At 33.7% G+C, this 10,424-nt stretch overlaps 1 protein-coding gene across 1 annotated transcript in view; it reads right to left on the bottom strand.

Annotated features, from left to right (window-relative positions):
• TBC1D19 (TBC1 domain family member 19) overlaps positions 1–10,424 on the bottom strand; it is a 178,211-nt gene that overhangs the window by 71,007 nt on the left and 96,780 nt on the right. The gene's annotated exons all lie outside the window — the stretch shown is intronic.

Genomic DNA, 10,424 nt, shown 5'->3' with positions numbered 1-10,424 from the left:
ACAAACTGAGGGTTGCTGGGGGGAGGGGGTTGGGAAAAGGGGGTGGGTTTATGGACACTCGGGAGGGTATGTGCTTTGGTGAGTGCTGTGAAGTGTGTAAACCTGGTGATTCACATACCTGTACCCCTGGGGATAAAAATATATGTTTATAAAAAATAAAAAATTAAAAAAAAAAACAAAAAACAAAAACCAAACAACAACAACAACAACAAAAAGGTTATATTTATTTATTTGACAGAGAGAGAGAGAGGTCACAACTAGGCAGAGAGGCAGGTGGAGAGGGGGGGGGAAGCAGGCTTTCTGCTGAGCAGGGAGCCTGATGTGGGGCTTGATTACATGACCCTGAGATCATGACCCGAGTCGAAGGCAGAGTCTTAACCCACTGTGCCACCCTGGCACCGCTTGATTGTCATTTTTTAAACATAAACTGGTATCACACTGTACTCATTATTCAGTTTCTCTAAATTAGCTATATAGAAAGATCATCCATCTAGGTTAATAGATATACATCTTTCTTCTTATTAGCTATATACACTTCAATATTTTTAAAGCTGTGCCATAGACAGATCACCATTCCATAGACAGATCACCATTTATTTAATCATTCTCTTATAGATGGATACTAAAGTGCTTGTCACTACAAGTAACACTATTAAAACTATCCTTATTCACATGTGCTTTTGTATGGGATATACTGGCAAAGGAAGGGTTATAGGCTGAAGGTTAAATATATATCTTTAGTAGGACTACAGTTTGCCTGATCATTTCCCAAAAATCATCAATTCAAATTCCCACCAGGAACAGATGAGAGCAAAAGTTTACCTATATCCTCACCACTTTTAACTTTCTCACAGATGGAATATGAGTTCTTTTTTTTTTTTTTAAAGATTTTATTTATTTATTTGAGAGAGAATGAGAGAGAGAGAGAGAGAGAGAGCATGAGACGGGGGAGGGTCACAAGGAGAATCAGATTCTCCGCTAAGCAGGAAGCCTGACATGGTATTCAATCCCAGGACTCCAGGACACAACCTGAGCCAAAGGCAGTAGCTCAACCAGGTGAATCACCCAGGCGAAAAATGAGGTCTTAACTGTTGTGTTAATTTGCACTTTCCCAAATGTCAATAAAGTTGAACATCCTCTCATATGTTTACTGAGCATATGAATTGATACTTCAAAGGTAGGCCTTTTATAACATTTCCCTGTTTTTCTATTAGATTATATTTATTTTGTTATTTTTTTGGGGGGGCTATTTATAATGAGGATTAACCCTTTGTCATTTGTATTACAAATACTTTTTCTTCAAAAAAAAGGGGTTGTTTGATTCTTGTTTATGGTATACATTGACAAATTTTTAAAAAATTCCTTATGGCTTTGGATTTCCTTCCTTGCCTTAGGTAAGGCATCCTACCACATATTTATACAAATATTTTTCTAAAATTGCCGTTTTTTACTTGAATATTTATAGTCTTCCTGAAACTTATTTTTATATGTCATAAGCAAAGTCTTCTTTTTCATAAGCATATGTTTTCTTTCAGGAAGATGGCTAATTATCAGCAACATTTATTAAATAAACCATACATTTCCAACTGAAATAAAACTTTATGACTTCTCTATCAGACATAGACAAATTCAGCAGGCAAAAAAATCAGTAAAGGATAAAACTGAATACAACGCCATTAATTAGATATAATGGAAATCTATACATTACTTCATCCAACAACAGCACAATACATATGCTTCTCAAGCTCACACGAACCATTCATCAAGACAGATCAATTCTGGGTCATAAAGCATCCTTAACAAATTTAAAAGAATGAAAATCACACAATCTGCTCTCAGAATTAAACTAGAAATCAGTAACAGAAAGTAACAGAAAGATAATGAAAAATGACCGAATACTTGAACATTAAACAATATATACACATGGGTCAAAATAAGAACTCTCAAGAAAAATTTAAAATATTTTCAACTAATATTTTCAACTAAAATGAAAACAACTTAAGAAAATTTGTGGGCTGCACTGAAAGTAGTGCTTAAAGATAAATTTACAAAAGCACTGAATGAATATATTAGAAAACAAGAAAAATCTAAAATCAGTATCTAGGTTTCTACCTTAGGAAACTAGAAAAAGAAAAGCAAATTAAATTCAGAGTAAGTAGTAAAAAGCAATCATAGTATTTAGAGCAGAAATAAATGAAATTAAAGACAAAAAGTCAGTAGAGAAAAATTGTCAAAACCAAACTGGTTCTGGGGCACCTGGTTGGCTCAGTCAGGCAAACATCCAAGACTGTTGGTTTCAGCTCAGGTCACGATCTCACAGTCATGGGATTGAGTCCCATGTCGGGCTCTGTGCTCAGTGGGGAGTCTGCTTGAGATTCTACCCCTCTCCCTCTTTACACCTCTCCTACTCACACGTGTGCATAAATGGGCTCTCTCTCTCTCTCAAATAAATACTATAAACAACTGTATAACCACAAATTTGATAACCTAGGTGACATGGACCAATTATATGAAGTACACAATTTTCCAAAATTCACACAAAAAGAGATAGACAATCTGAATAGGTCTATAACTGTTAAAAGTAATTGATTCAATAATGGATAACATTCCAAAACAGACAACACTAAGCCCTGAGGGTTTCACTACCAAACATTTAAGAAAGAAATTCTACCAATCCTTTACAATTTCTGTCAGAAAACAGAAGCTGGGGAATACTTCTTAACTCATTCTGTAAGGTCAGCATTACTCTAATACCAAAAACAACATAAGAAAAGAAAAACACACCAATATCACTTATGGGCATAGAAAAAAAATCTTCAACAAAATATTAGCAAAACTGAATCCAACAGTGTATAAAAAGAATTGCACACCATGACCACTTGGGCTTTACCATGGGTCTATAAAGTTGGTTCAACATTTGAAAGTCAATTAATGTAATCTATCATATCAGTGGATTAAAAAGAAAAATAACATGATTAATAGATAAAGGAAAGCATTTGATAAATCCAGCACCCACTTATAATAAAAACCCTCAGAAATTAGAGTCAGAACTTCCTCAACTTGATAAAGAATACCTATAAAAACTTATAGCTACTGTTAATCCTTATGCTGATAAACTCAAAGTTTTCCTTTTAAAATTAAGTATAAGGCAAGGGTGTCCCCTCTCACCACCATTTTCAATATCATGATGTAGGTTCTAGCTACTGCAATAAGACAAGAAAAGGAAATAGAAGGTACACAAATTGACAATGAAGAAATAAAACTGTCTTTGTTTGCAAATGATATGACTGTCTATGTTGAAAATCCCAAAGATTTAACAAAAACACCCACCTGGAACTAACAAGAAATTATAGCAAGGTTGCAAGATAAAAAGGTTAATATACAAAAGCCAATCACCGTCATATACACAAGCAATGAAAAAGGGGAATTTCAAATTAAAAAACACAATATCATATACATTAGTCCCCAAAGAATAACTTCAACTTAGATATAAACCTAACAAAATATGTATAAGAGCTATATGAGCAAAACCACAAAATTCTGATGAATGAAATCAAAGAAAAATTGAATAAGTGGAGAGATAGTCTATGTTCAATATTGTCAAGATTCAAGATGTGCATTCTTCCTAACTTGATTTATAGATTCAATGGAATCCCAATCAAAATCCCAGAAAGTAATTTTATAGATATCAACAAACTGATTCTAAAGTTTATATCAAGAGGTAAAACCCAAAATAGCCAACACAGTATCAAAATAGAAGGAAAAGATTTTAAAAGTCTATTTCAAGAGGTGAAAGACCCAGAATAACCAATACGATATTGAATAACAACAAAGTTAGAGGACTGATGTTACTGAACTTCAAGACTTACTATAAAACTATAGTAATCAAAATGTATAAGCCTGATGATTCACAGACCCGTACCCCTGGGGCAAATAATACATTATATGCTAATAAAAATAATTTTAAAAAATTATAGTAATCAAGGCAATATGGTTTTGGCATAAGAACAGATAATAAATCAATGGGACAAAATACAGACTCCAGAAACAGACCCACATAAATATAGTCAACTGATCTTTGATGAAAGAGCAAAGAAAATATGAGGGAGTGAAAAAAACTAAAAAACAATCTTTATAAAAAATGATGGAATAAGTGGACATCCACATAAAAAAAAAGTTAATCTAGATAAAGACTTTATACCCTTCATAAAAATTAACTCAAAATGGATTACAGACCTAAGTGTAAAGTGCAAAACTCATAGGAGAAAACCAAGATGACTTAGGTATGGTGATGTCTTTATAGATATAATATCAAAGACATGATTAATAAAAAGAAGATGGATAAGCTTGCTGCATTTAAAATTAAACACTTGCGCTCTGCAGAAGACAATGTCAAGAGAATGAAAAAACAAGACACAGACCAGGAGAAAATATCTGTAAAAGATACATCTGATAGGGATGCTTGTGTGACTCAGTCATTAAGCGTCTCCCTTTGGCTCAGGGTGTAATCTCGGGATCCTGGAATCCAGCCTCACACTGGGTTCCCTGCTTGGCGGCAAGCCTGCTTCTCCCTCTCCCACTCCCCTTGCTTGTGTTCCTCCTCTCACTGTCTTTCTCTCTCTGTCAAATAAATTAAAAAAAAAAAAATACAACTGATAAAGGACCATTATCCAAAATATACAAAGAACTGTTAAAACTCAACAATACGAAAACAAACTAAAAAATGGGCTAAAGAGACCTTTACAGACATCTCAACAAAGAAGATGTACAGATGTCAAACGAGCATATGAAAAGATGCTCCACATCATATGTCATCAGGGAAATGCAAATTAAAACAACAAAATACCACTACACATCTACTGGAATGACCCACACCTGGAACACTGACAATACCAAATGCGGTGGACATGGAGAGAGAGGAACTCATGTTCATTGCTGATTGCAGTGCAGAATGGTACAGCCCCTTTGGAAGACAATTTGGTGGTTTCTTAAAAGACTAAATATTCTATTACCATATAATCCAGCAAGTTTTCTCCTTAGTTTTTACACAAAGGAGTTGAAAATTTATGTCCACATAAAACCTTGCACACTCATGTTTATAGCAGCTTTATTCACAGTTGCCAAAAGCTGAAAGCAACCAAGATGTCCTTCCGTAGGTTAATGGATAAACTGTGGTATGTTCAGACAATGGAATATTATTCAGCATTAAAAAGAAATGAACCATCAAGTCATGAAAAGACATGGAGGAACTTTAAATGCATATTACTATATGAAAGAAACCAATCTGAAAAGGCTGCATAATATATGATTCCAACTATGTGACATTCTGGGAAAGGCATAATTATGTAAACAGTAAAAAGATAACTGCTAGCATGTTGAAGGGGAAGAGATGAATAGGTGGAGCACAGAGGATTTTTAAGGCAGTGAAAATCCTCTGTATGATAGTAAAAGGATAGATCTTGTCATTATACATTTGTCCAAATCCTTAGAATGTACAACACCAAGATGAACCCTAAGGTGAACACTGGATTTTGGGTGATTATGATATGTCAGTATAAAAGTTCATCCATTGTATCAAATGTACTACTCTGTGGGGGATGTTGACAGCTGGGGAGATGATGCATGTGTAGGGCACGGCAGGTATATGAGAGATCTCTGTACCTTCCTATCAGTTTTTCTATGAAACTAAAATTGCTCTAAAACATAAAATTTAATAATTTTAGTATGAGTGATTTGAGTGCTTTTAATTTATTTTTATCTTTTTAATGGATTTATTTACTTATCTTGAAGAGAGAAAGCGCACACGTGCACAAATAAGGGAGGGGCAGGAAAAGGATGTCAAGCAGACTCTCTGCAGAGAGCAGAGCCCCACACAGGGCTTGATTTCACAACCTTGAGATCATAACCTGAGCTGAAACCAAGAGTTGGACGCTTAACCAACTGGGCCACTCAGGCACCCTGAGTGATTTCAATTTATTATTGTTTATTTAATTTGCTATTTTAAAATCCTGGGTTTACATTTTTATTAACATAAAAAAGTGAAGTAAAATCAAAGAAAATATTTCTTTAAGAAATGTATACTGCAAACATATATCCATAAGTCTATTATTGCCTATAATTCAGAAATTCCCACAGGGAATTTAATTTTAATTGCTATCCTAAATAGCAATTTGTAATTGTATTTGTAATGCCTTTTATTATAAATTAATAATAAACACACTTCATGACCCATGCTAGAAAGCTAATAAATATTTTAATAAAAGTCCTTAAAATTCTAATTTTAGTACAGTATGCTTCCATAAAGAAATACATCTTCAGAATGCTATGAATAACTCAACATCTATAACTCTTGACATGTAATGGTGCCAACAAAATTGACTTTTAATTATAGAAGAAAAAAACATGTTGGACAATTTGAATCCTAGAAGGGACCTTGGAAATATCTAGTCTATTTGTCTTATTTGCACATTAAGAAAATGAGATCTGGTCAAGTTAATTGCCTTAGCCAACATTATAGAACTGGCTAGTGAGTGAACTAGTCTTCCTAATTCCAGTCTATGGTATTTGGTTTCAATAATCTTTAGTGTAATTTATCCATAAAAAATGAAAGAAAAACATGGGTAGGAGAGTTGAAATTATAATATGTGATGTGATTAAGGGATTATTTTTATATTGATAGTTTAATTTTAGTCTATAAAATACATAAGCATTTATAATGTACAATGATTACCAATAATAGAACAGAATAGTCTTAAAGATTGTTTTGGATAAGCTCCAGTAATATAGATATTTAAGAGTAATAAATTATAATTATAAAAAGTAATCTCTGAAAAACAAAGTAGCTCAAGTTTTTAGTATCAGAGAATATTTAAAGTTTAGTATATATATTGTTTGGTATTTTATGCAGACTTACACTACCTCTTTAAAGAAAAAAAGGAAATGTACTTTCAGGAAATGAAAGACCTCAAAGAACATTCCTAACATTTTATATAGTTCATTAAACATGTAGACATAGTACAAGATACTGACATTCATAGATGGTGAAGAGAGAAAAAAAAACTCTGTCCTCAGGCACTCAACTTAGAAAGAGCGGCGGCCAAATAGAGTAAGTATGGTACATTTTCCTCTGTCTTTAGGCCTTTGCTCCTGCCCTGGTTATGAAAAGAGAAACAAGTATCTAACTGTAATGGTGATGGAACTGGGAGAAGGCAAGGGAGAGGAGAGAATGTTAGAAAAGGTTCTCAGAAAAGAGGATGGAATAAGCTGTATTTGAAAAATGAGTAGGAGTCTCCAAGCAGACAAAAGTCTGAGTAGGTTTTTTTGGCCTGGTGCTAAGAGAAACAATAGAGCATCTCTTGAAGGACCACAAACACATCGAGGTAAAGATTGTGCCTTTTCTTTTAGATATCATGAGTCTAGCATACTTTCCGAACACATATTGGTGGGTTTTTGTTTGTTTGTTCTGTTTTGTTTTTGTTTTTAAGATTTTACTTATTTATCAGAGAGAGAGAAGACAAGCAGGGGGAGGAGCAGAGGAAGAGGGGCAAGCAGACTTCCCACTGAGCAGGGAGCCTGACTCAGGGCTCCATTCCAGGACCCTGAGATCATGACCTGAGCCAAAGGCAGATGCTTAACCAACTGAACCACCCAGGCGGCCCCACATATTGGAGTTCTGTAGACAACTGGAAATAAAAGTTTTAGGCTTATGAGAGAGCTTGGTTGAACACAGAGTCAAAGCCATTAGGGAGTAAATGAGACATTCCAAGAAACATGTACAGAATGAAAAGAGGATCAAAATGGAATTCTTAAAAATACAAGCCCTTAAGGTCTAAAAAAAGGAACTCAAAGGGGAACGGAAAAAAGGGGAACGGAAAAAAGGGGAACAAGAAATTGAAGAACTAAGACAACAGGGCAAAGTAAATTAGAGACCAAGAATATTTCAAGGGCAGAGTAGGCAAGAGTATTAAATGCAGTAAACGTAAAGACTAAAAATGTGTCCACTGTTTCTTGGTGACTTTAGCTAGTGTGGTTATAGTCATGTAGTGGGGTGTATGCCAGGACTATGGTAGACTGAGCAATTGATGATTTTAAGGAAGTAGATGCCACCATCATAGACTTTTTTTTTCCAGAAGGGTTAGCTACAAAAGTAGAGGAGGCATGAACAGGTGCGAATGCAATTAAGTCTACAGGTTTGGTAGAAGAAATCTGAATGAGTTTCTTAGGATGATTTCTATTTTCTCTGGGTAGGAGAAGGTGAGGTGTTTTGCTAAGACTCTAAAAAGAAGTGTTGAGGAGAGTGAAGGTCAGAAACAGGCACTGTGAAGATTAATTGAGCTGACGAGGAAAATCTAGAAAGCTCAGGAGTTGTTGTGGACTTGTGTAAGGTTGTGGGGAACTTTATGAACTCACTAAAGAAAATGTTAAATATTAATAGTAGTCCTGGCTATTTCATCAGTAAGGGAGTACCTAGAGCAAAGTATAGAAAAATTTTCTGCATTCTTTAATTAGCAAATTGAAATTAAGCAAAAAGTTTAAAATCTGAATAATGTTTATTAAATATATTTTTATATATACCTAGAGATTTGCATAAAAGAAAACATATAAAAGCAATCCTTTTAAACACATCACATGTTTTCTTGATAAGAGAAACAATCAAAATTAGTAATGTTCTAGTGAAATAAATTAATTATTAGGAACTTAAACCATTATATACAGTCCTTCTGTTGAGATAAGATTTTTAAAAATATCCTTATGGGTGTGAAATGTGAAATATTCCACTTATCTAACTCCTTAATTATGATGCATTTGTATGTGTAGCGTATTTTAATTGATTGAAAAGCAACTGAACAAAAAGTTCTGAATCAGTATTCTTATTAAGAAGCAACCATTCTGGGCACCTGGGTGGCTCAGTGGGTTAAACCGCTGCCTTCGGCTCAGGTCATGATCTCAGGGTCCTGAAATCGAGTCCCGCATTGGGCTCTCTGCTCAGCAGGGAGCCTGCTTCCTCCTCTCCTCTCTCTGCCTGCCTCTCTGCCTACTTATGATCTCTCTCTCTCTGTCAAATAAATAAATAAATAAATAAAATCTTAAAAAAAAAAAAAAAAAAAAAAAGAAGCAACCATTCTCCCCCTCTTTCCCCGCCTTCACCCTCTAATGTATTACCTACAACCATTATTTTGGAACTGTTTGTTCCAGTTTGTTGAGGTCATACTTTTACAGCTGAAAACAAGTGTAAGTGAAGGAAAGTATTTTATTCAATAAAATCAAAACTGTTTTTCTGATAATATTACTTTCTATTTACAAACTTACCATTTTGCATTTAAATATTAGGATGACCATTAGCTCCAAAACTCAAGTGTAAAAACTGCCTTTGTATATTATAATAAACAATCATTATCTAGGATTACTACTTTTATTCTAGAGTGATGCTTCTGGAAAAATTCTAAATTTGTTTCTAAATAGCAGCAGTTTGTTCCTCTGGAGTGACAGATTTTATTACTGTAGCTCCTGATTAGGGAACATGGGAGTTCATCTACACCGTTAGATAAGAACAAGAGTTACCATCTTCTCTCCAAGTGTTGATACACTCACAAAAAATGCCCAATACATACTCAACATCTATTCTGTAAACTGTTACTTCTAGTGTCACCACAAAAGATCAGCAGTATCATTTCTTATTTCAAAATTTCTCTGAAATAAATTACAATGTTTACTCTTTCAAAAAGAAAGAGAATAATTTTTGCCAGTGCTGTTCATGAAGGGAGATTTAAAAGACACATATACACACAAGCGCACAAGTATATATATAATTTGCAAAAGTCAGAGGTATAGCTTTTATAATATTAATAATATTTAATTTTTTAACTGTATTATTATAAATTATAATTAGTTGTAACAAAATAAATACAACATGTAAGTATTATTTTATTACTATCATTAACGGTCATTATTTGTGTCAGACACTGTGTTAAAAGACTAACATACATCACTTCCTTTAACCACCACCACTCTATGATATAAATATTATTTCTTATATATAAGTGTGGGTAAGTTGAAGTTTCAAGAAATTTAACTTGCTCAATGGCTCATTTCAAATAAGTTGAGTATGCTAGGAGTTGAAACCTGGTCCATATATTCCAAAACCCATGTTTTTAAGGCCTAGGCTAGGGAAGTATTAGTTTGCTATTTATTAAAATCTTTAAGTAGATGGATTATTTGATCAATGGGCTTAAAGTAAAAAAAAAAGAAAAAGAAAAATATTTTTTTTCAAAAGGAATTAATATCTTGTATAATTTTTCCTTATTGAATCTATTAGCAGTCTGTTGGTGATTTCTTTTCATATTATTTCCTAAAATAAAATGTTCCTATACTTAGAAAAATAATATTCCTATATAATATATCACTTTTTAGAACCATAAAAATAG

This window comes from Mustela nigripes, chromosome 1, assembly GCF_022355385.1.
Source record: "Mustela nigripes isolate SB6536 chromosome 1, MUSNIG.SB6536, whole genome shotgun sequence".
NCBI lineage: Eukaryota > Metazoa > Chordata > Mammalia > Carnivora > Mustelidae > Mustela > Mustela nigripes.
This window is presented reverse-complemented; position numbering and strand designations above follow the sequence as displayed.